General features: G+C 47.4%; 1 pseudogene; it reads right to left on the minus strand.

Annotated features, from left to right (window-relative positions):
• Positions 1-67: 67 nt before the first annotated feature.
• On the minus strand, positions 68-27,652 carry LOC142214487 (uncharacterized; annotated as a pseudogene).

Consider the following 27,652-nt stretch of genomic DNA (forward strand, 5'->3'; position numbering starts at 1 on the left):
TAAAAAATAATGATCTGAAATCTATAGCAGCGGCGGCGAGATCGCCGTTATTATTATATGATTATCGCTACAAGGCGCTCTGCGCTTCCTCATCGTTCCCACCTTTGTGAACTGACGACTGAGCGGCACTGACAGGTCTCGTCGCTTCCACAAAGCGTGTAATTCTTATATTTCTGCGGTGTGTCCGAAGCGTCTGATGTAAATCGTGTCGTGACACGGTAAAACGCGTCGCCACCTGCAACGCCGCACACGCATGCACAAGAAGAGCTGTGCGAGGTTGACTGTTAAACATAAGCATTTTCTTCTCCATTGACTCTGGAGAAGATATAGTTAATCAAGCTGATTTACTGCGGCAAAAACAATTCGCCAATCTTACGTAGGGGAACAAATAGTTAAAATTTCTCCTCCATTCATTCTCTGCTGCAAATCCTGAACCTGGAAATCACCTTCATGTTTCCCTACAAGATAAGACGTGGGTCATTTTCATGGATATTCATTACCAGTGAATTATATTTTGGTTTTTTTTGCTTTTGGGGTTTTTTTATGCATTTTTTTTTTTCAAATATAATGAAATTTGCAGCTGAAAATATAATCTAATGTCATTTTATTAAGCTATAGTTTAGCACGATCGCAATGGCAAAATGGAAACCAGTGCACTGCACCATCGAAGCTTTCTATCGCCGATACTAAAGTGCGTTTGCACTGGACAGTTCTTTCCTTACACCAGAGCGCCATCTTGTGTACACGTCATTGAATGCACCACTTAGCTCTGCTGCTGTTTTCCAGTTTATGTCACACATATATCATTAGGAGATGTTTTGTTGTTATCATCACTTTTTAATTACCCGTCATTTCTAGAAGCGGATTATGTTAATATGGAGTTAGAAGTATTTTGTAGGCATCTAGTCAACAGACCAAGACGCAGTGCACACAGTACAGTGACACAAAGCAAAAATGTTCAGACAGGACGTGGATTTAGCATAGATTACAAAGGAACGGTGGGTTTTTTACGTGTTCAGGATGCAAAAACTTAGACAGGACTGCAAGTAAACAATAAGCGGTCTAGTGTTAAGGCTTATAATAGACCAGGCCTGGTAATGGAGGTACCTGCTCTACAATGTGGAGCAATAGACTCTGTCCAGGGGCGTAACTACCGGGGTAGCAGCGGTAGCGGCTGCCACAGGGCCCGGGACATTAGGGGCCCGGGACATTAGGGGCCCGGCGACAGCCTCTACCTCTGCGTTATTTCTTTTTTTTAATAGGCCGTTACCAACTGGAGTTACTCCAGCCAGTAACTGGCCCTATTTACTTACAGATCCTGGCTGGGGCTGGGATCGGTTAGTGACGCCGTGGGCCCCAAAAACACTATTATTATACTCGGGGGTCTTTTCAGACCCCCATGTATAATGATTGAGGCCCAGGAGAGGTAAGAGAACATAAAAAACAGTGTTACTTACCTCTCCGGGCTCCGGGTAGGCTTCGGGCCTACTTCTGTGGCGTCCCTTATGTCACAAGACCAGGGCCTGCGTCCTTATGCGTGCCATGCAGCCCCCCTCCCCCCACCTCTCTAAAAAGACCCCAGACCAGTGCCGTAAATACCACGGAGGCAGCAGAGGCAGCTGCCACAGGGCCCGGGACATCAGGGGCCCGGTGACAGCTGCTACCGCTACTATCATTATTCTCGGAGGTCTTTTCGGACCCCCGAGTATAATGATCGGGGCCCCCTGTTGGTGGAATACTTTCCACCAACAGGGGGCCCCGAAGCTGCAGCAACGGCTGAGACACAGGAGCTGCAGGTCTGGCTCCTGTCAGCGCTTCAGGACGTTCCCCCTCTCTCCCCCCCCCCCCCCTCCCTTTCTCTGCCTGTCCTCTGCCCACCAATGAGAGGGCTGAGGAGAGCCCAGGAGGCGGGGCTTATCCCTGCCAAGCTCCTGCCGTCCTGCACTCAAGAGGAAGAAAGGAAGAAGGAAAATGAAACTAAAGATACACAGGTACATACTGGGGTTACTATACTTAAAGAGGACCTTTCATCAGATCGGGCCCATGCAGTTTTATACACTGCTGGAAAGCTGACAGTGCGCTGAATTCAGCGCACTGTCGGCTTTCCCGATCCGTGCCCGGTGTAAAGCGCTATCGGTCCCGGGACCGTAGCGCTTTAGTGTCAGAAGGGCGTTTCTGACAGTTAGCCAGGAACGTCCTTCTGCCTCGCGGCGCCTATCGCGCTGTACTGTGGAGCGGGGAGGAACTTCCCCCTCCTGCTCCTGATAACACTCGTCTATGGACAAGCACTGTGAGCAGAGGGAGGGTGCGTTCCTCCCCGCTCCACAGTACAGCGCTATAGGCGCCGCGAGGCAGAAGGACGATCCTGGCTAACTGTCAGAAACGCCCTTCTGACACTAAAGCGCTACGGTACCGGGACCGATAGCGCTTTACACCGGGCACAGATCGGGAAAGCCGATAGTGCGCTGAATTCAGCGCACTGTCAGCTTTCCAGCAGTATATAAAACTGCATGGGCCCGATTTGATGAAAGGTCCTCTTTAGAGATGAGCGAACAGTGTTCTATCGGCATGTTCGAATCGAATCGAACACCGCGTGGTAAAGTGCGCCATTACTCGATTCCCCTCCCACCTTCCCTGGCGCCTTTTTTGCTCCAATAACAGCGCAGGGTAGGTGGGACAGGAACTACGACACCGGTGACGTTGAAAAAAGTAGGCAAAACCCATTGGCTGCCGAAAACATGTGACCTCTAATTTAAAAGAACAGCGCCGCCCAGCTTCGCGTCATTCTGAGCTTGCAATTCACCGGGGACGGAGGTTTCCGTCCAGTTAGCTAGGGCTTAGATTCTGGGTAGGCAGGGACAGGCTAGGATAGGAAGGAGAAGACAACCACAACAGCTCTTGTAAGAGCTAAATTCCAGGGAGAAGCTTGTCAGTGTAACGTGGCACTGACGGGCTCAATCGCCGCAACCCAGCTTTCCCAGGATCCTGAATGGAATACACTGTCAGTGTATTCCCGTATACCCGATATATACCCCCGATACCCGTTCCAACGGTGTGCCCCCCCACCTTCACCCCAGAAATACCCTGCAAGTCCCCTAGCAATAGAATTGGGGCTATATACACCCACTATTTTTGCTACTGCCATATAGTGCCATTGTCTCCAAGTGGGCAACAGCGTGGTGGACTATGCCATTACAGACGCAGACCTGTCAGACATTGAAGACTTCACAATCGCACCTGACTCCCATCTATCAGACCACAACCAGATCCTACTATACATGAGAACCAGGAACAAAACACCCATACATGAGCCCCAACAGTCTGGCCTCTACAACCTACCAAGACATTTCAAATGGGCCAACCACCAGGCCATAGAATATAGCAACGCAACCAACCGACCCGAAATCAAGACACTGCTCACAAACTTCCATACAAACAACTATCAGCCAGACCAACAGGGAGTCACCAGAGCTGTGAAGGATCTCAAGTACATCCTACAGACCACAGCAGAACTAGCAGGCCTGAAACGAACCAAACCCATAAGACAAACCAACAAACAGTCCCACAAATGGTTCGACAGCGACTGCAAAGCACTACGCCATACCCTAAGAACAGCCTCCAACCAAAAACACAGGGACCCCAACAACAAGGAGGTGAGGGAAGCCTACAGCAATCTATGCAAGCAATACAAGGGCACCCTCAGAGAGAAGAAACAGAGATACCTCTCCCACAAAATTGAGCAACTAGAGGACTCCCTCCAGGACAGCTCATTCTGGGAGACCTGGCACCACATGGGCACAAAGCCCAAGAAAAACTCTCTCCACATCCAAAATGGCAATATCTGGCTCAACTACTTCAGAGGTCTCTACAAAAACATCCCAGAAGAAGAACTAACTCCAGAACAGCAACAGATAATCACCAAACTGAGGGACATGGAGAAAGTCATCAAAGACTTCCAGAACCCTCTGGACTCGCCAATCACCATAAAAGATATACAGGAAAGAATTGCCGTGCTGAAAGGCAAAAAGGCCAGTGGCCCTGACGGCATCCTACCAGAGATGATCAAATACAGCCCTCCAGCAATACACGCGGCACTGGCAAAGCTATTCACCCTCGTGCTCAATGCTGGACACTTCCCCGAAGACTGGAACAAAGGGCTCATAACCCCCATCTACAAGAATGGGGACCAATACGACCCCAACAACTACAGAGGGATCTGCGTCAGCAGCACGCTAGGGAAACTGTTCAACAGCATCATCAATAACAGAATCCTCACCTTCCTCACACAACACGGTGTCCTCAGCAAGAACCAAGCAGGGTTCATGCCAAACCACCGCACCACAGACCATATCTACACCCTGCACAGCCTCATCAAGACGCACGTCCACAACACCAGAAGAGGCAAGATATTCGCCTGCTTCGTGGACTTTAAGAAGGCGTTTGATTCAGTATGGCACCCAGGCCTACTTCTAAAACTCCTAGAGAGTGGAATAGGAGGAAGAACGTACGACGTCATCAAGAGCTCCTACACCGTAAACCAGTGCAGTGTGAAGGTGAATGGGAAAAGGACAGCATACTTCCAACAGGCCCGAGGGGTCAGACAAGGCTGTAGCCTGAGCCCAACGCTCTTCAACATCTATATCAATGAACTGGCTACAGCCCTGGAGGCCTCACCAACCCCAGGCCTCACCCTGAACAATCGAGAGGTGAAGTTCCTGCTATACGCCGATGACCTCCTACTCCTGGCCCCCACCGAGAAAGACCTCCAAGAAAGCCTGTCAGTGCTGGAAAAATTCAGCACCACATGGGCCCTACCCATCAACCAGAAGAAGACCAAAATCATGGTATTCCAGAAGAAGGGCCACAATAAAGCCTCCACCACCTCACAATTCACACTGAACGGCTCCACACTGGAGAAAACCAACAGCTACACCTACCTGGGGCTGGAGCTCAGCCAATCAGGAAGCTTCAAAGCAGCAATAGAAACCCTGAAAGCAAAAGCCTGCAGAACCTTCTACGCCATCAGAAGACAACTGTACCACCTCAAACCACCGGTGAGGGTCTGGATGAAGATATTTGACGCTGTCATCTCCCCGATCCTTCTCTATGGCAGTGAGGTTTGGGGCCCAGCCACCTACCCAGACCAGTCAAGGTGGGATTCCAGCCCAACAGAGAACTTCCACCTGGAGTTCTGCAAATACCTGCTCCATGTCCATCGCAACACCACCAACATAGCCTGCAGGGCAGAGCTAAGCAGACTCCCCCTATGGCTCACCATACAGAAGAGGGCGCTAGCTTTCCAGGCACACATCCAGGTGAGCAAGTCCGACTCCTACCACCACCAAGCCTGGCTAAGCCACCTGAGCAAACCAGACATTCACCAACCAAACAGCAGCCAACAACCAAACCAAAAACACCAACAGATGATAACCAAGGCCGAAATAAAGGCGACCACAGAGGCAAATAGAGAGCGGTACATTGAAGAATGGAGAAACGAAATAAATAACTCCAAGAAACTCACCGTGTACCAATCCCTACAAAGGGACTACACCATGGCCACCTACCTGGAGAGAATACGCCACCCCAAGCACAGACAGACCCTGAGCCGATACAGACTGAGCGCCCACAACCTAGAGATAGAGACGGGGCGATACAGACAGACGTACAAGCCACGGGAGAAGAGACTGTGCCAGCACTGTGACCAGGGGGCCCTAGAAGAAGAGACCCACTTCCTGCTACACTGCACCAATTACTCAGCTATGAGGGCTGCCTACTACCAAAGACTCTCTGCCCACATGCCAGACTTCATATCTGCAGACGAGAAGAGGAAACTCTACATCCTACTGGGAGAAGAAGAGGCCACTGTGGAGATCGCTGCCCAATACGTGTCCAGCTGTCACCAAATAAGAGGAAGATGAGACTCCACGGACTGTTATATTTATCCCAAAACACCCGCCCCACCCACCCCCACCCCCACCCCCACCTCCCCATATAGCAGCCACCAACGAAGAGGAAGATGAGACTCCATGGACTGTTATATTTATCCCAAAACACCCGCCCCACCCACCCCCACCTCCCCATATAGCAGTCACCAACGAAGAGGAAGATGAGACTCCATGGACTGTTATAACCGAACCCCCCCCCCCATACCCACCACCCACCCAACCCAACTCCCCCCCCACCCACCCACCCACTTTACTAGCTTTGGCAATGCCAAATACCTATTCGGACGTGCCAATAAAGCATTTTTTGATTTGATTTGATTTGATTTGGTCTCACTGGGAATTCAAAGAATATATTGGGCTTACATATAACTTCAATTCCAGGGAGAAGCTTGTCAGTGTAACGTGGCACTGACGGGCTCAATCGCCGCAACCCAGCTTTCCCAGGATCCTGAATGGAACACACTGACAGTGTATTCCCGTATACCCCATATATACACCCCAAATCCCCGTTCCAACGGTGTGCCCCCCCACCTTCACCTCAGAAATACCCTGCAAGTCCCCTAGCAATAGAATTGGGGCTATATACACCCTCAATTTTTGCTACTGGTATATAGTGCCATTGTCTGACTGGGAATTCAAAGAATATATTGGGGTTATGTGCACCCACAATTTTTGCTACTGGTATATAGTGCCATTGTCTCACTGGGAATTCAAAGAATATATGGGGGTTACGTGCACCCACAATTTTTGCTACTGCTATACAGTGCCATTGTCTCACTGGGAATTCAAAGAATATATTGGGGTTACGTGCACCCACAATTTTTGCTACTGGTATATAGTGCCATTGTCTGACTGGGAATTCAAAGAATATATTGGGGTTATGTGCACCCACAATTTTTGCTACTGGTATATAGTGCCAGTTTCTGACTGGGAATTCAAAGAATATATTGGGGTTACGTGCACCCACAATTTTTACTACTGCTATACAGTGCCATTGTCTGACTGGGAATTCAAAGAATATATGGGGGTTATAAATACCCTCATTTCTTGCTACTGGTATATAGTGCCATTGTCTGACTGGGAATTCAAAGAATATATTGGGGTTACGTGCACCCACAATTTTTGCTACTGGTATACAGTGCCATTGTCTCACTGGGAATTCAAAGAATATATTGGGGTTACGTGCACCCACAATTTTTGCTACTGGTAGATAGTGCCATTGTCTCACTGGGAATTCAAAGAATATATTGGGGTTACGTGCACCCACAATTTTTGCTACTTGTATATAGTGCCATTGTCTCACTGAGAATTCAAAGAATATATTGGGCTTACATATAACTTCAATTCCAGGGAGAAGCTTGTCAGTGTAACGTGGCACTGACGGGCTCAATCGCCGCAACCCAGCTTTCCCAGGATCCTGAATGGAACACACTGACAGTGTATTCCCGTATACCCCATATATACACCCCAAATCCCCGTTCCAACGGTGTGCCCCCCCCCACCTTCACCTCAGAAATACCCTGCAAGTCCCCTAGCAATAGAATTGGGGCTATATACACCCACTATTTTTGCTACTGGTATATAGTGCCATTGTCTGACTGGGAATTCAAAGAATATATTGGGGTTACGTGCACCCAAAATTTTTGCTACTGGTATATAGTGCCATTGTCTGACTGGGAATTCAAAGAATGTATTGGGGTTACAAATACCCTCATTTCTTGCTACTGCCATATAGTGCCAGTTTCTGACTGGTAATTCAAAGAATATATTGGGGTTACGTGCACCCACAATTTTTGCTACTGCTATACAGTGCCATTGTCTCACTGGGAATTCAAAGAATATATGGGGGTTATGTGCACCCACAATTTTTGCTACTGCTATATAGTGCCAGTTTCTGACTGGTAATTCAAAGAATATATTGGGGTTACGTGCACCCACAAATTTTGCTACTGGTATATAGTGCCATTGTCTGACTGGGAATTCAAAGAATATATTGGGGTTACGTGCACCCACAATTTTTGCTACTGGTATATAGTGCCATTGTCTCACTGGGAATTCAAAGAATATATTGGGGTTACGTGCACCCACAATTTTTGCTACTGGTATATAGTGCCATTGTCTGACTGGGAATTCAAAGAATATATGGGGGTTACGTGCACCCACAATTTTTGCTACTGCTATACAGTGCCATTGTCTCACTGGGAATTCAAAGAATATATTGGGGTTACGTGCACCCACAATTTTTGCTACTGGTAGATAGTGCCATTGTCTCACTGGGAATTCAAAGAATATATGGGGGTTATGTGCACCCACAATTTTTGCTACTGGTATACAGTGCCATTGTCTCACTGGGAATTCAAAGAATATATTGGGCTTACATATAACTTCAATTCCAGGGAGAAGCTTGTCAGTGTAACGTGGCACTGACGGGCTCAATCGCCGCAACCCAGCTTTCCCAGGATCCTGAATGGAACACACTGACAGTGTATTCCCGTATACCCCATATATACACCCCAAATCCCCGTTCCAACGGTGTGCCCCCCCACCTTCACCTCAGAAGTACCCTGCAAGTCCCCTAGCAATAGAATTGGGGCTATATACACCCACTATTTTTGCTACTGGTATATAGTGCCATTGTCTGACTGGGAATTCAAAGAATATATTGGGGTTACGTGCACCCACAATTTTTGCTACTGGTATATAGTGCCATTGTCTCACTGGGAATTCAAAGAATATATTGGGGTTATGTGCACCCACAATTTTTGCTACTGCTATATAGTGCCAGTTTCTGACTGGTAATTCAAAGAATATATTGGGGTTACGTGCACCCACAATTTTTGCTACTGGTATATAGTGCCATTGTCTGACTGGGAATTCAAAGAATATATTGGGGTTACGTGCACCCACAATTTTTGCTACTGGTATATAGTGCCATTGTCTCACTGGGAATTCAAAGAATATATTGGGGTTATGTGCACCCACAATTTTTGCTACTGCTATATAGTGCCAGTTTCTGACTGGTAATTCAAAGAATATATTGGGGTTACGTGCACCCACAATTTTTGCTACTGGTATATAGTGCAATTGTCTGACTGGGAATTCAAAGAATATATGGGGGTTACGTGCACCCACAATTTTTGCTACTGCTATACCGTGCCATTGTCTCACTGGGAATTCAAAGAATATATGGGGGTTACGTGCACCCACAATTTTTGCTACTGCTATACAATGCCATTGTCTCACTGGGAATTCAAAGAATATATTGGGGTTATGTGCACCCACAATTTTTGCTACTGCTATATAGTGCCAGTTTCTGACTGGTAATTCAAAGAATATATTGGGGTTACGTGCACCCACAATTTTTGCTACTGGTATATAGTGCCATTGTCTGACTGGGAATTCAAAGAATATATGGGGGTTACGTGCACCCACAATTTTTGCTACTGCTATACAGTGCCATTGTCTGACTGGGAATTCAAAGAATATATTGGGGTTACGTGCACCCACAATTTTTGCTACTGGTATATAGTGCCATTGTCTCACTGGGAATTCAAAGAATATATTGGGGTTACGTGCACCCACAATTTTTGCTACTGGTATATAGTGCCATTGTCTCACTGGGAATTCAAAGAATATATTGGGGTTATGTGCACCCACAATTTTTGCTACTGGTATATAGTGCCAGTTTCTGACTGGGAATTCAAAGAATATATGGGGGTTACGTGCACCCACAATTTTTGCTACTGGTATATAGTGCCATTGTCTCACTGGGAATTCAAAGAATATATGGGGGTTATGTGCACCCACAATTTTTGCTACTGGTATACAGTGCCATTGTCTCACTGGGAATTCAAAGAATATATTGGGGTTACGTGCACCCACAATTTTTGCTACTGCTATACAGTGCCATTGTCTCACTGGGAATTCAAAGAATATATTGGGGTTACGTGCACCCACAATTTTTGCTACTTGTATATAGTGCCATTGTCTGACTGGGAATTCAAAGAATATATTGGGCTTACATATAACTTCAATTCCAGGGAGAAGCTTGTCAGTGTAACGTGGCACTGACGGGCTCAATCGCCGCAACCCAGCTTTCCCAGGATCCTGAATGGAACACACTGACAGTGTATTCCCGTATACCCCATATATACACCCCAAATCCCCGTTCCAACGGTGTGCCCCCCCACCTTCACCTCAGAAATACCCTGCAAGTCCCCTAGCAATAGAATTGGGGCTATATACACCCACTATTTTTGCTACTGGTATATAGTGCCATTGTCTGACTGGGAATTCAAAGAATATATTGGGGTTACGTGCACCCACAATTTTTGCTACTGGTATATAGTGCCATTGTCTGACTGGGAATTCAAAGAATATATTGGGGTTACAAATACCCTCATTTCTTGCTACTGCCATATAGTGCCAGTTTCTGACTGGTAATTCAAAGAATATATTGGGGTTACGTGCACCCACAATTTTTGCTACTGGTATATAGTGCCATTGTCTGACTGGGAATTCAAAGAATATATTGGGGTTACAAATACCCTCATTTCTTGCTACTGGTATATAGTGCCATTGTCTGACTGGGAATTCAAAGAATATATTGGGGTTACGTGCACCCACAATTTTTGCTACTGGTATATAGTGCCATTGTCTCACTGGGAATTCAAAGAATATATTGGGGTTATGTGCACCCACAATTTTTGCTACTGCTATATAGTGCCATTGTCTCACTGGGAATTCCACAAATAATTTGGGGATTCATTCACCCTACATCTCAGGCTCTTGCCATATTCACCCAGGTTGTCAGTGCTGCACCAGCTCGTTCCCAGACAGCTCGGCCCGAAAAACACGTTACCTATATAGAGGATTTGGACAATGAAGACAACATGTTCTAAATCTAATGTCTGCACCTTCTCCAGAATTAAAATAAAGGCAGCGTTTAACTTTCAAATAGCACTGCACAAAGGAAGAGCTTATCAGCTTGTCTCATGACATGCTACTGAAAAGTGTCATTTGTGTATCTTAATGTAAATATAGTTGTATAAGCTTTTTGGGTTTTAGGCACTGCCAAGTTATTTATTAACACCCGCTCCCTTATAATGATGATGATGCCAAAGTCACTGTGGGTGTTCAGAGCTCACAGCTTTGGTTGACATTTGTCTTGCTCTCTGTCGGTACCAGCTGTCTTTTTGGATACCGTAAAGTTATGTTGACTTTATTAACAGCTATAGAAGCTTTAGCCAGGTTGTGACGGTGTGTAACCCCAACAACACTAAGTGGGATGCACATTAATAATCAGTCTATGTACGCTAAACGTATCACTGAAGTAATTTTTTTTCCCTCTCCCCTAATATAAGAAAGGAACAGACATTAGACCTAGACCGGGGTTCGAGGCTTGTAAAAATCCAGTATTATTTGTTCTTCATGATGTGAAATATGTGTTGAAAAGCAACCCAAGATGAAGTCAGCCATGTGTGCCAGTGTGTTACTTGGCATGCCTTTGCTGGCCCCAACTGTAAGGGTCACTCTCCATTTCCTCCATTTTCCACTCCCCTTCACACCATTTGTAGTGAAGCAATGGGATGCACTGAAGTGCACCCTCTAGCCTCGTGTGGGACAGGGACATCAGATGCCACTCCAACCCCCTCGTCTTCCTCCGCCAGCCAACGGTGCGAAGATGAGAGGAGTGTGCTCTGAATGTTTTCTGCCTAGCAGAGGCTAGTTCTCACTTACGAAAATGGCCCCACTTTGACCTGTATATCAGGCACAATGGTGTAGGTTTCAAAGAAACATGGCACCAACAAGTTGAAAAACGTGGACCATGCGTGGACCGTGTTTGAGTCTGGCAAGCTCCAGATCTGCTACCAGGTTCCAACCATTATCACAGGCGCAAAAATGCCAGGCCCCAGGTGTAGCAGGGAAAAAAAAATGCCATCTCAGCCAGGATGGCATCCCTGACCTCGGAGGCACTGTGCTGTCTGTCCCCCAAGCTGATCAGTTTCAGCACGGCCTGCTGACATCTCCCCATGCCAGTGTTACAGTGTTTTCCGCTAGTAGCTGGGGTGGAGGTTGCAGCATCGTAGGGTTTCAGTCTACTCCTGCCATGAATTTTGGCCTGGGAGAGGAGATAGGCCACCCCAGTTTGCACCCGGGGAACAGACTCCACCACATTCACCCTGCCTGTCATTAAAGATAAGCACTGCAGCATCCCTGACCACAGGCGCTTGTCCATGTGTCGGTGGTCAAGTGGACCTTGCAGCAAAGCGCAGAGCTCTGGGCCCGACTGATGTTATGGGACACATGCAGGCGCAAGGCAGGGACAGCACACCAAGAGAAGTAGTAACGGCTAGGCCCAGCATAGGGAGGTGCCCCAGCTGCCATCTGCTGACGGAAGGCCTGGGTCTCCAGAAGCATAAACAAACACCAACATCTCCAGGGCCAGCAGTTTATCGATGAGGCTGTTAAAGGCTTGGGCATGGGGGTGGGTTGTGTTGTACTTCTGCCTGCAATGAAAAGCTTAGGAAATGTGGAGTGGCTGGGAAGAGGCGCATGATGGTGCAGGCCAAAAGGGCGCATGAGGGTGAACTCCCCAATGTGTCAGAGATAGGTGTGTAGGTGTCCTTGCATCATATACTTGCACCATATTTGGCTTTGGAAGTTAATTTTGTGCCAAAAAGTGGTTAAGACAGCGATCCCTCAGCTACTCCCGTTACACTGTCTAGTGAAATTACCATCTTTGGAAGTGGACCACCACTTGTAAGATCCCAAAGGAAGCAGGCAAGAGATGTGCAGTGCAGAAAAAAAGATGAGAAAATAAGTGTAGGCTGTAGAGCACAGAGGGATCGGAGAGGACAGAGCTGGTGTCGGCCAGGTATTCCCACAACATGCGCCTATACTTGTCCCTCCTGGTGACACTAGGCCCCTGAGTGGCAGTAATTTGTCCAGGGGGGCCATTAACGTGTTCCAGACCTAGGAATAAGTCTTCCAACAGGGTAGAGTTTTGCATGCCTTTGCTTCTACCCACTGTTTTTGCTGCTTAGCTTCCCTCCACATCTACACTGCTTTCACCCCTAAACATCACCACAGTTTATGCCTTTGTTTCTACCCTGTTTTTTTTTGTTGAATTAGCTTCCCTCCACATCTACACTGCTTTAGCCCCTAAACATCACCCCAGTTTATGCCTTTGCTTCTACCCAGGTTTTTTTTGTTGAATTAGCTTCCCTCCACATCTACACTGCTTTAGCCCCTAAACATCACCCCAGTTTATGCCTTTGCTTCTACCCAGGTTTTTTGTTGATTTAGCTTCCCTCTACATCTACACTGCTTTAGCCCCTAGACATCACCCCTGTCCATGTGGGGTCGGTGGCCTCGTCATCCACCAACTCCTCTTCCAATTGCGCACTGGCCCCTTACTGCAAACCGCACATGACCACAGCTTGCCCTGATGGCAACTGTGTCTCATGATCCCCACTTAGGTCCAGACAAGTCGGTGGCGGGTCCAAAACCCCAAAATTGGAAGGAAATGGCGGATGCTGCAGTATTTCTAACACCTGTTCCTGGTGCTCGGGCCTGGTCTGTGTTGTACCCTGCACCCTGCTTAACGCAGCTGCCATATCCGAAGTTGTGCTGAGCGCATGCTAATGTTTCGTGTCCAGTGCAATGGATGGGATGGGATTTCACATAAGTCTGCCACCCATGGCCACTCATGGTTGAGCAACTGAGGGAGTTGACTTTGACGAACCCGAGGGTTTTGGAGTTGGAACTACATCAAAGGTCTGTGCTGCTCACACACTCTGCTCAACACATGATATGTTTAGTGCCAGCAGTGTGGAGACGTCGCACAACAGCTGTTGTTCCAGCAGGTACAGGCGTTGTAGGAGTGCATAGAGGCTAGCAGCGGCAACTATAGACTTTAAAAACTATCCGCACAAGCGCCACACTTTCACCAGTAGCTCAGGAACATTGGGGTACCTTTTTAAAATGATTAGCAGCAATGAGTTAAAAACGTGGCCCAGGCATGGAATATGTTGCAGGCTGCCAAGCTACAGAGCCAATCCCAGGTTACGGCCATTATCACACATGACAACATGCCTGGGCCCAGGTGCAGTGGCAAAAACCACATTGCCGTCTCATCGAGGATGGCATGACTCACTTTGTAGGCAGTGTGCTGTTTGGCCCCCAAGCTGATGAGCTTCAGCACGGCCCGCTGACGTCTCCCCACACCAGTGTTGCAGCGTTTCCAGCTCGTAGCTGGGGTCAATTTAACAGCGGAGGAGGGTGGTGTTTCAGCCCTCCTCCCAGGAATGTTGTGTGGGGAGACAAGTCAGGCCACCACATTTTGCGACCCGGTCCACGCCTCAACTACATTCAACCACTGTGCCCAAATTGAAAGGTAGCATCCCTGTCCGCATGCACTTGTCCATTCGTAACTGGTCACATGGAACTTTAGGGCTAAGCGCTGAATTTAGGGACCGCCTCATGTTTGGGGGAAAGTGCTGGTGTGGACGGCACAGTGCGGTGGCGCAGTAGACACTTTGCCCAAAAAGGGCAGAGTGTCCCCCAGCCGGGATTCCAACATCTCCTGGGCCAGATTTCTTGAGATGAGGCCGTTGAAGCCTTGGGCATGTGGGTAGGTTGCGCTGTACTTTAGCATGAAATGAAAGGCTTGGGAGATGGGGAGTTGCTGGGAAGAGGCGCATGATGGCGCGGGCAAAAGGAGAAATGGCAGGAAAAGGTGAGGATAAGGGTTAACTCCCCAAAGTGTCAGAGGCAGATGTGGAGGTGTCCTGGCTGCTGGTCTGGACTGCAGCGCCAGCCCTGTCAACAGTGGGAGAGGCAGTGGCTGCCAGGCCAAACGACGATTATCCTGCGCTTGCTCTCACCCACTGAGCCCAGGGCTTGCCTTCCAAATGATGGCACCCGCAAGAGGTGGTGAGATTCCTCTCCGCAGATCTCCATCCCATCTTGGACTTGCAAATTGCACTAAATTTGTCATGTAACTGACATGTATATGATGAGTCTATCCATTGTCTGTTCATTTTGGTGAAAGTCAGCCTGTCAGCTGACAGACAGCTGTGCTTGTCAGTGATGATGCCACCGGCTGCTTGTACCCCCAGTTTTTGCTGCTTAGCTTGCCTCCACATCCACACTGATTTTGCCCCTACACATCACCCCTATCCATGCCTGTGCCTCTAGCCATAAGTCTGCCACCCATGGAAACTCATGGTGCAGAAAGTGAGGGAGCTGACTCTGAGGAACCCTTGGGTTTTGTAGCTGGTACTCCATCAAAGGTCTCTGCTGCTCACACACCCTGCTGAACATACGGTATCTAGGGTTAGAGCGTGTGGTGACCTCGCACAACAGTAGGTGCTTCAGGCAGATGTAGGCCTTGCTGGAGTGTATTGCGGCTAGCTCCAGGTACTGTAGACTTGGGAAAGTGGGTGTCCAAGTGCCGCACTTTCACCCTTAGCTCAGCTAATTTGGGGTATGTTTTTAAAAATCATTGCACCACTACATTGAACACGTGGGCCAGGCATGGAACGTGTTGGAGGCTGGCAAGCTCCAGAGCCCTCCAACAAGACAAAAAAGCCTGGCCCCAGGGGCAGCGGGGATAAACAAATTGCCATCTCATCCAGGATGGCATCCCTGACCTCAGAGGCAGTGTGCTGTCCGTCTCCCAAGCTGATGAGCTTCAGCCCAGCCTGCTGACGTCTGCCCACACCAGTGCTGCAGCGTTTTCAGCTCGTAGCTGGGGTCAATCTAACAGCGGAGGAGGAGGAGGGTGGTGTTTCAGCCCTCCTCCCAGGAATGTTTTGTGGGGAGACAAGTCAGGAAAATTCTTGAAACAGGGGAGAGTTTTGCATCTTTGCCCTTGCTGCCTATGGACATCCCTTTGCCTCTAGCCACCATTTTCCCTGCTTTGCTTGCCTCCACATCCACACTGCTTTTGCCCCTAGACATCACCCCAGTCCATGCCTTAGCTTGTACCCCCAGTTTTTCCTGCTTAGCTTGCCTCCACATCCACACTGCTTTTGCCCCTAGACATCACCCCAGTCCATGCCTTAGCTTGTACCCCCAGTTTTTCCTGCTTAGCTTGCCTCCACATCCACACTGCTTTTGCCCCTAGACATCATCCCAGTCCATGCCTTAGCTTGTACCCCCAGTTTTTCCTGCTTAGCTTGCCTCCACATCCACACTGCTTTTGCCCCTAGACATCATCCCTATCCATGCCTCTGCCCCTAGCCATAACTCTGCCACCCCTGGAAACTCATGGTGCAGAAACTTTGGGAGCTGACTTTGAGGAACCCTTGGGTTTTGTAGATGGAACTCCATCAAAGGTCTGTGCAGCTCACACACCCTGCTCAAGATATGGTATTGTAGGGTTTCAGCGTGTGTGAATGACGGACAACAGCCTGTGTTTGGACAGATGTAGGCCTTGCTAGAGTGTTTTTAGGCTAGCAGCGACTCCTGTGCACTTGCAAAAGTGGGCGCACAAGCGCCGCATTTTCAACAGTAGCTTCGGTACATTTGGGTATGTTTTCAAAAAACTTTGCACCACTAGGTTAGACGTGGGCCAAACATGGAACGTGTTGGAGGCTGGCAAGCTCCAGAGCCGCTACCAGGTTCCAGCCATTATCACAGGCATAAAAATGCCAGGCCCCAGGTGTAGCAGGGAAAAAAAAATGCCATCTCAGCCAGGATGGCATCCCTGACCTCGGAGGCACTGTGCTGTCTGTCCCCCAAGCTGATGAGCTTCAGCACCGCCTGCTGACGTCTCCCCACACCAGTGTTTTAGCGTTTGCCGCTAGTAGCTGTGGTGGAGGTTGCAGCGTCGTAGGGTTTCAGTCTACTCCTGCCATGAATTTTGGCCTGGGAGAGGAGATAGGGTACCTCAGTTTGCACCCCGGGACCAGACTCCACCACATTCACCCTGCCTGTCATTAAAGATAAGCAGCATCCCTGACCACAGGCGCTTGTCCAAGTGTCGGTGGTCAAGTGGACCTTGCAGCAAAGCGCGGAACTAAGGGCCCACCTGATGTTGAGTGACACGTGCTGGTGCAAGGCGGGGTCGCCACACCGGGAGAAGTTGAGACGGCTAGGGACGGCATAGTGAGGTGCCACAGTTGCCATCAGGTCCGGGAAGGCGGGAGTTTCAACAAGCCGGAACGCCAACCTCTCCTGGGCCAGCAGTTTAGCGATGTTGGCGTTCTAGGCTTGCGTGGGTGGGTGGTTAGCGGTGTATTTCTGCCGGCGCTCCAATGTCTGAGAGATGGTGGGTTTTTGTAAAGAAGCGCCTGATGGTGCCTTTGATGGTGCAGGAGAAGGAGATAAGACAGAAACAGGGGAGGATGAGGGAGAAGTCAACAAAGTGTCGGAGGCAGATGAAGTGATGTCCTGGCTCGTCCTCTGGAGTGCATCGCCAGCACTGTGAGCAGAGGCAGTGGCATGAACGGCGGGCGACGTTTGTCCTGCTGTTGCTGCCTGCCACTGATTCCATTGCTTGGATTCCAAATGACGGTGCATTAAAGTGGTGGACAGGTTGCTCTTCTCAGGGCCCCTACTCGATTTCGAGAGGCAAATTGTGTAGACGACACTATATCTGTCCTCGGCGCATTCCTTGAAAAAACTCTACACCTTCAAGAAACGTGCCCTCGATGGGGGAGTTTTTCTGGGCTGGGTACAAAAGGGAACATCTTCGGACATTCCGGGTCTGGCCTGGCTTCGGCAAAGCAGCTGACCTCTGCCTCTGGACATGTCTCTGCCTCTAGCTACCCTTTTTGGTGCTGCACCTGCCTCAACATCCACACTACTTTCCCAGCTTTACATCCGCCTTGTCCAGGTGGGGTCGTTGTCCTCGTCGTCCACCACCTCCTCTTCCAACTCCTGTCTCGCCTCCTCCTCCTGCACAATGCGCATGTCAACTGGCTTCCCTGACAGCAACTGCGTCTCATCGTCTGTTAGGTCCGTGGAATCGTGAAATGGAGGGGCAGGTTGCGGTACAGTCAAAGGAAGGGAGAACAGCTCTGGGGAGCAGGGACAGTTGGGGTTATTGTTCTGGGAAGATTGGGAATTTTGGGTGGAAGGAGGACAAGACTGTTGGGTAAGAGGAGGTAGAGGCTGACTGGCTGGTGGACAATGTGCTTTAAGCGTTATCCGACAGCCATTGCAAGACCTGTTCCTGGTTCTCGGGCCTACTAATCTTTGTACCATTCAGCCTAGTTAATGTGGAACTTTTGTGCAAAGCGCAGAACTTAGGGCCCGCCTGATGTTAAGGGACACACGCTGGTACAAGGCTCAACTCACCCTAAGTGCCAAAAACACTGCTGGTGCAAGGTTCTATTCATGCCAAGGGCCTCAATCTCTGCTGGTAGCTCAGCTTAAGGTCCTGTAACTTTGTTTGGAAGGGCTCATGTTAAGGGCTAGAAAAGTGAATTTTGGAAGGTCTTACCACATCACACACACACACACACACACACACTCAAAATGACAGTTAAGGGTGAGGGCTTTTGGAATTCCCATTGCCTATTCCATTTGTGGTTGTCATGGGGAACGTGATTTAAAGGGGTGGTTGTTACTGTTTGTTGAGCTTAAATTGGGGTTTGTGTCCATCCATTTGGGGAGTAAAGAAGGTTTCCAGGTATTTTCCCACTTTGATAGAGGTTTTTTTGAATGTGGAAAGTGTGTAGTTGTTAGGCAGTGATGTTGGGGTAATAGAGGGTCTTTGGTGTGTTAGTATGCCCCCAGACATGCTTCCCCTGCTGTCCCAGTGTCATTCCAGAGGTGTTGGCATCATTTCCTGGAGTGTCATAGTGGACCTGGTGACCCTCCAGACACGGATTTGGGTTTCCCCCTTAACGAGTATCTGTTCCCCATAGACTATAATGGGGTTCGAAACCCGTTCGAACACACGAACATTGAGCGGCTGTTCGAATCGAATTTCGAACCTCGAACATTTTAGTGTTCGCTCATCTCTAGTCCTCTTTAATGTCAGGCATTTGGGGTGATTACTTTTGTTTTAGTAACTCCATGTGCCTCATATTAATAGCAGTTAACCCCATCATGTCCCTCACATTAACCCCTGTGTGCCTCACCATAAGAGTTACTGATATGTGAGACATATGGGGGTAAAAATAATGAAGATACTTTATTATTACCTCCATGTCTCTCACATATCAGTAACTCTTGTGTGAGGTACACAAGGGTTAATGTGAGGGACATGATGGGGTTAACTGCTATTAATATGAGGCACATGGAGTTACTAAATTGTAATGCACATGACCAGATTTTTTATCCACAATTGTCCTGGTATAGTGGTCAGCCACTATGGGACATAATACTGTGTGCAGGGGCCACTATGGGACATAATACTGTGTGCAGGAGCCACTATTGGGTATAATACGGTGTGCAGGGGCCTCTAAGGGACATAATACTGTGTGCAGGGGCCACTATGGGACATAATACGGTGTGCAGGGGCCACTATGGGGTATAATACTGTGTGCAGGGGCCACTATGGGACATAATACTGTGTGCAGGGGCCTCTAAGGGACATAATACTGTGTGCAGGGGCCACTACGGGACATAATACGGTGTGCAGGGGCCACTATGGGGTATAATACTGTGTGCAGGGGCCACTATGGGACATAATACTGTGTGCAGGGGCCACTATGGGACATAATACTGTGTGCAGGGGCCACTATGGGACATAATACGGTGTGCAGGGGCCACTATGGGGTGTAATACTGTGTGCAGGGGCCACTATGGGACATAATACTGTGTGCAGGGGCCACTATGGGACATAATACTGTGTGCAGGGGCCACTATGGGGTATAATACTGTGTGCAGGGGCCACTATGGGGTATAATACTGTGTGCAGGGGCCACTATGGGACATAATACTGTGTGCAGGGGACACTATGGGACATAATACTGTGTGCAGGGACCACTATTGGTCATAGTAGAGCGCGCAGGAATGCGTAGGAGGGACTCGATCGAGATCTTCAGTGTCGGGGGGGCCCCGCCATTCCTAGTTACGCCACTGCCCCAGACTATAATAATTGTTCATGGGTGTCCACAATGGGGCATAATACTGTGCGCAGGGGCCACTATGCGGCGTAATACTGGGTGAAAGGGTCACTATAAGGTATAATGTTGTGTGCAGGGGCCACTATGGGGCATAATACTGTGTGCAGGGGCCACTATGAGGTATAATAGTGAGTGCAGGAATGCGGTTGGGGGCCATGTCAAAAGTTCACCATGCGCCCCCACCATTCCTAGTTATGCCACTGACCCTGTCCTATATTGCCCCCAAAATATTAACTACTTTAGCACTCCTAGAGACCCTCTTTTCCCAAATGATCGCTGAAGGCTTGGAGTAGGGGCGGATTCAAGGAGTTGTCAGACCCCAAAATGATTTTTCATACTGATGACCTATACACAGATTAGCTAGTGCAGGGTGCTAGTGTTGGACATACACAGATCACATACACAGGGCATTGTACAGTGGACAGCTTCGAAGACTCAAGCTGCTGGTGGTCGCCCAAACCACTTATATTATAATGCACCATTTGCTTGGAGTGAGGTTCGTGGAGTGGATTATGGGCCATTAATGGCCCTTACTGGCTTAGGGACTGATACTTAGGTGTCTTAGGTGTATAGACCCCATCCTGGATGTCAAGACCTGAAGTTTATCATGTAGTGTGGTGACAGTAGGTAGTCCCCTGGAGCTGTGGGAATAGTCAACCTAGTATGGTGCCATTGTTAGGGGCAAGTACAACTGTACTCAGACCTTTGGGATGGCCTGGTTAGGTTCTGTGTGAGATTAGAGGAGACTGGTCGTCCTGTAAGCCTGAGATATGGCCTGGTGGACATTTCTAGATTAGATTAGACTAAGATGTATGGGGAGAAAGTTGGGCAGCTATTGTGACACAACTATTGAAACCTTGTAATCCCACCATCACTGAAATGGCGCCACCCATTCAGGTCCAGATAGATCAGTCTGTAGGTTGGCTATCTATTGAATTTGTTCTGTTCCTAGCTGTGCCAGTTATAGTTATTGCACCCTAGGGTGCTATCCTAGTGATCTTGAGTTTGACTGTCCTTCTGGATATCTTTCTAGCTCCTGGTGTTTGGTTCCTGTACTATCTGACTTTGTCTGCTATTCTTGGACTTCCAGCTATCACAGGATTCTGACTTTGTGATTTGTGACCCTCACATTATATTCTCGATGGCTGTGATGTCTTCTCTATTATATTACCAGCTGTTATATGTGGTTATTCCTTACCATTAGTCATCAACTAGATGCAACCTGGGTATTCATAGCATGGAATTTCAGATCCATGTACATGACTTAAAGGGGTTCTCCAGGACTTATATGTTGATGTTATATCCAATATATTTTCAATGGTAGTCTGACACCTAGGACCCCTATCTATCAACTTTCTGAAGGAGCCACGATGCTCACAGCCTGTTCCCTGTCCTATATTGATGACATGTTAAATGATCACATTGTACACCAGCAGCTTAGTCCTATTCAAATGAGGCCAAACCAAAACCAAGGAGAGCCCTAGTAATGTGTATAACGCGGTGCTTGGTATCCAGTGAGAAGGCTGCAGGACTCACCCGAAAACTGCAGTCTTTTCAACCATCTAATTTGTGATGGTCCTGGGTGCTGAACTCCCATTGATGACATATTGATGACCTATCCTAAAGATAGTCCATCAATATATGAGAGACAGAAAACCCTTTTAAAGGCTAAATATCTGCAGTTACAGAAAGCTGTAAATGGAAGGTCTACTGAACACTGAGAAGACCGTCACAATGTATTCTCCAATAAGGTGATCTATTAGTCAGGTTTCAGAAGGAAAGTAATGAATTTTGTATAATTTGAGTATAAATGAGGACCAAGTATGTTTTAGGACAGAACAGAAGGTGTATTTTAGTAATAAAGTGGTCCAGTCTTTGGTATGAGGTGTGAGCAGAGGCTTAGTGGGTCAGATCAATCACAATTGGGCTACCATATTTCCAGATATCAACCATTGTCATTGTGCTGCAATTGAAGTTTCATTTTCCTGTACACTATAAAATAATGTGGACCTTTTGAAGGGGGAATTGAGTAAGGGGTCCATGTAGGCGCATAACTTGATGGGGTGCAGAGGGTGCAGGTACACCAGGGTCAGGAGCCTTAGGCATGCCATAAGCACTTGCATCAGTATTGAGTTTGCAGATGCCATCTGCCCATAAGCCAAAGAGACCCACAGATTATCCTAAACAAACTAACGTGGATTAACCTCCTTAGCCCCCGTAACCATCACTATCAAGAATTCACTGTAGGGATGAGGTAGGGGGCCCCGGACAAAAGATTGCATCGGGGACCACAAGACTTTAGTTATGCCACTGGGTCCATGACCAGGATGATGTCATCACCTATGATGGCTACACCCTCTGAGAAAGAAGAGGAACTAGCCATTCCACTTGGCCCAAGTAACAAGCTGGAACCTGTAATACTGTTCAGAAGGATATTCCTTCCATCTGGGCCTTACCAACTGGAAAAGTATACAAAAGAATCTTTGGATTTGGAGTAAATGGTTACTAACTTTTCACACAACTTATGCTCAATTCATAGAATACCCCTGCCTGAAAATAACTGCAAATCACGTTCATTAAAAAGCACGTTTTCCACCCTAAGGCCTGGGGCCCCACGGGACGTAAACGCCACAATTTGCCCGCAGCGGAGACGCTGCGGGAAAAATCACAGCGTTTTACAGTGCAAGCAAAGGGGATGGGATTCATGCGAATCCCATGCCCACTTTGCGGAAAAAAAACGCAGTGCGGACACACTGCGATTTGCAAAGCCGTTGCAGCTTTGCAAATCGAAGCATGTCAATTATATCTACGGAAACACCAGCGGCTTTCCCATAGATATAATTGTAACAGAAAGTCCGCGGAGGAAAAATATGCAAACTTTCTGTTGAAAGCACTGCAGAAAGAACCGCAGTGCATTCACACAGCATTTTTTTCCGCAGCACTTTAGCGCTGCGATTACGGCCCGTGGGGCCTTAGCCTTAAAACTGTTCCAAAGGCTCCTATCTTTTAAACCTGCTGTTCACTAGTTGTTGCTAGACAATGTACGTCCTTAGCGACTGAGACGGGAACGTGAGAAATAGGTGAAGGCATTATCTCTGCAAAGATACTAATGTCATCTCAGTTTCCATGCAGTGCACCCTGACTGGCATCTCTTCAGTGGCCTCTGCAGACTTTCTGCTTCCATTATACCTATAGGAAAGGGATGTTTCTTCTCATTTTCTATGAAGGATACAATAACGTAGTATTCCATATTTTTGTGTGTCAGATAAAAGAACAGAAACTCATTCATATTTTTTTTATATTAATCTCTCTGTAAACAGATGGCCATTCATTTGCATCCTTTTTTGCATTTGATAAATGTACCTGCCAAACAGATGTGAAAAACCTGATGTGAACGGAGGCTAATATATATCAAGCTGGTATATATCAACCTCCAGCAAATGCTTACAGATGATAAATCCTTGGCTCCACATATGTAGACCAATGCACACGGAGTAACGCCGGGCTTGTAAAAATCCTCATTCACAGCCGTACACGCGAGCGCAGCGGAAGGCTCCTGAACACTTCCCATTCATTTCAATGGGAGCGCTCGTAACGCCGGCTTTACGAGCGCTCCCATTGAAGTGAATGGGAAGTGTTCGGGAGCCTTCTGCAGCGCTCGCGTGTACGGCTGTGAATGAGGATTTTTACAAGCCCGGCGTTACTCCGTGTGAAGGCAGCCTTAAGAATCTTTCTTACTATCCAGACAGAACCTTGAGATTCTGGGAAGGTTCTGACATTGGGACATGTGATAGAAACCAGCACCCGGCACCCAAGTTATTCCACCTTCTTACCCAGTAGAGAGTGGGCCACTCTATTGTGCCCCACAGTGACCCCCTTGCAGCCTCTATTATGCCCCACAGTCTATTGTGCCACTGTGGGGCATAATATTTGCTACAGGGGCCACTGTGGAGAAGTGAGAAGTCAAAGATGTCTGTGTTCTAAACTTTACAGAGTCAAGTCGCAGCTGAAAGTCATGGCGGTCAAAAGGGAAGAGGCGGGAAATGTGGGAAGACGTCTCCTGTGAGTATTACTGCACAAAATATTACATTGTATTCACTTTAATGTTACTACTAGCAAACCCCCCCCCCCCCCCCCCGCCTGAGGCGGGCAATCAAAAGATGAACATCGTCACCGCCACCACCCAGTATTCAGGCGGGAGGGGGGGCTGCATTTTCGCAACGTGGGGCCTCAGCCTTAAGAAGCTTACTTACTATCCAGGCAGAACCTTGAGATTCTGGATTCTGGGAAGGTTCTGACCTTGGGACATGTGATAGAAACCAGCACCCGGCACCCAAGTTATTCCACCTTCTTACCCACCAATAAAGAATCTTTTTGTTTCTCAGATGGTTTGAAACATTTCTTTATTTACAGGGTGACAGCTGCAAAGTTTTTCATAAAATGTATATATTCTTGAAATTCAGGAAATATATTCCTTATGTTTTGTAGCCTGGGAACCCCACAGCAGCTTAGCACACTTGGGGAGATGTCATTCATATGGGCATGACACCAAGCTTTCGTCTTCTCATCATAGTATTCATCAGTAAAAGTGGTGCTGAAGCCATTCCTGCCACCCACAATGTAAAGGTGGTCATCTATCACTCCGGTGCCAAAGTTTCTGCACTGCTTCAGTATATTTGGTGCCCTACACCAGGTCTTCGTGATGGGGCTGTAAACCTCAACAGTCTGCAGGCAATTCTGTCCATCAGAACCACTAACCTGTGAAAGGAAAATGAATAACTAGAAAATTTGGTCAATTCCAACAAATCTGTGTAGAAAATGTAAATTAACCATGGATTTAATGTAGCCTAAGCCTAAACCTGAGATTAATCAGATTGACGAAAAAGATGGGCAGGTCTATCTGCTGACTCCATTTATCCTTTAGAGATGGTAAACTCCCTTTATAGGCCTGGAGCTAAAGTTTCTTCCATTTATACTTTAACTAACTTGATGCTGAAAGAGAAAATGTCCATTATCATACCGCAAATACTTCTCCTCTATAGGCCGTGACTCCGACGCCACTACGTCGGCTTTTCATTTGGCTGATGTAACTCCACTGCTTGCATCCAGGATTGTAGATCTCAGCTGTGGACAAGCAATCCTGTCCATTGGATCCACCACATATATAGATCTGAATGAAATAAAGAATGGACAATTATGTAGCAAACAGCTTCTAAATTCACATTGTATAGAAGATTCTTGTAAGCAGGTCCTCTAGACTTAGACATCAAGACCAATTCCTAGTCAGTTATACAGTTTGCAACACATAAAATAAAAGTGTAAAGAATAAAATACAAAAAAAAATTAGCTATGGAAGAACGAACAAACATCAAAGTCTTACTTTTCCATCAAGGGTGGTGGCACCAGCATCCTTCCTTTTCTCATGCATAGAGGAGATTAAGGTCCACCGGTTGGAGTCAGGATTGTAACGTTCAACGTCTTGCCCATCAAAGCCGCCCATGGCATAGATATAATTATTCAGGACTGTAACACTGACATATATTCTTTTATAATTCATGAAGGCTGCTTCATGCCAGGTCTTCTTCACTGGGTCAAAACATTTTACACTTCTCAAGTAGTCCACACCATCAAATCCACCGATGAAATAAATGTGGCCGTTGAGATAGCTGTTGCCATGATAGGCTCTAGGTTTCTCCTCTGCAGATGTAATGCTGATCCACTCGTTGGCTTGGGTGTCATAAGACCTGAGGTTTTTGTTGACTTCTGCGCCATTACAGCCACCAAAAGCCAATAAAATGGCGCATGGTAGGCGTGGTCTTACCATGTTAGGCCCTAATGTGAGGACAGTATTAATAATGGCTTTGCAGTCCTCATTGTCTTTCACATACTTGTTGGCTATGACATTGTCCAGGATGTATTCTTTATTATTCAGGGCCAAGCGAATCTAGCAAGAAATATAAGAGGGTTAAGACGTTTTATTATGCCAAAATATTAACTTTCCTATTGAATGAACAAGCACATTGTACAGATTACAACATGTATCTTTATGCAAAGGTTAAAGGGGTTATACCGGGCACTGGACATCCTTTATTACTAAAGACACCCCTTTTATTATTGTTGTGCAGGGCAGCTGTGGAGATGAGACCTCTTGTTCCCGTACTTCCACGGCTGGCACTCCAACTCTCAGTTTCACGACCAACTCCACCCTATTCAATGGGTCTTTTTTCTCCGAGTAGTGGGGAGTCGGAATATTAGTTATCTCTCATTCACATCAGCGTCTGGATTCCGTCCGGGGGACTCCACATGGGGACCCCCAAACGGAATATCAAATGCAAGTGCAAGCCCTGGTGCAGTAAAAGTCCCCGGATATTTATGCTTGGTGGGATCCATACATCCAGTCCCTGATATAGTAATACAGCATGGAGCCTGGACACTGTTATGGCAACTCTGTTCCTTATTACGCTATACCTAAGGAAGAAGATTTTTCATGTACTCTTTTCTTTCTGCAGGAACGTAGTCTATCCATCTGACAACGGCCTCAAATACTGTGCTCTCCTCTGTGACATTTAATTCATCCTTTTCTATAAGGTCTCTAAGTTCTTCTGGTGTAAACTCAAAGAACTTGTCTGAAGTCTTAACTAGTTCTTCAAAGTGGTGGAGGATAAATGTGAGTCTTCTGGCAGAGATCAGGGCAGAGGTAAGTGTCAGTAACTCTCCATATGTCCATGAAGTTTTCAAGATCAATCTTACGTGCAACAAATTTGCTGCACAGATGGACAATTCCCACGATATTAAACTGGTCAGCCGCAATAAAGAGGTCCATTGCATTTTCAGGGGTTATCTCAACTCTGTTGGTATAGGCATATTCTATTATATGCCACATGATGTTTGGGCGAACGCCTGTTTCTATCTGCATTCCCCAAAACTGTTTTGAAAGAGCCCTGAAAAATAGAAAACACATAGAAGTAAAATATTACTATTACTAACCTGTAAGCATAAATGTAAAATGCTACTAACGGGTAGTTCAGGACCAAGATTTGTTGTGGGTCAAACAAGTTCAGTACAAACCAAACCTTAAATTGGTTTAAAACATAGTGTAGAGTTACTCCAGCCGGTATCAGGCCCTATTTACTTACCAATCCTGGCAGGGGCCGGGATTGGTAAGTGACGCTGCGGGCCCCAAAAACACTATTATTATACTCGGGGGTCTTTTCAGACCCCCAAGTATAATGATCAGAGGCCCAGGAGAGGTAAGGGAACATAAAATACACTGTTACGTACCTCTCTGGGCAGGCTTCGGGCCTACTTGTATGACGTCCCTGACATCACATGACCGGGGCCTGCGTCCCAGGTCATGGGACATCCCGGACGTCATTAAAGATGGCCAACACCACCGAGGAGTGCAGTGGAGCCAGGGATAGGTAAGGGATTGGTATCCAATTATTATACTCTGGGGACTAAAAAGACCCTAGAGTATAACAATTGTTCATGAGTGTCCACAGTGGGGCATAATACTGTGTACAAACATAAAAAACAATGTTACTTACCTGAGCTCCTGCGTACTCCCTTCTGATTTCGGTCATCTTCAATGATAGACCACGTGAGCCATAAGGCCCACAT

This window comes from Leptodactylus fuscus, chromosome 7 (genome assembly GCF_031893055.1).
Source record: "Leptodactylus fuscus isolate aLepFus1 chromosome 7, aLepFus1.hap2, whole genome shotgun sequence".
Classification (NCBI taxonomy): domain Eukaryota; kingdom Metazoa; phylum Chordata; class Amphibia; order Anura; family Leptodactylidae; genus Leptodactylus; species Leptodactylus fuscus.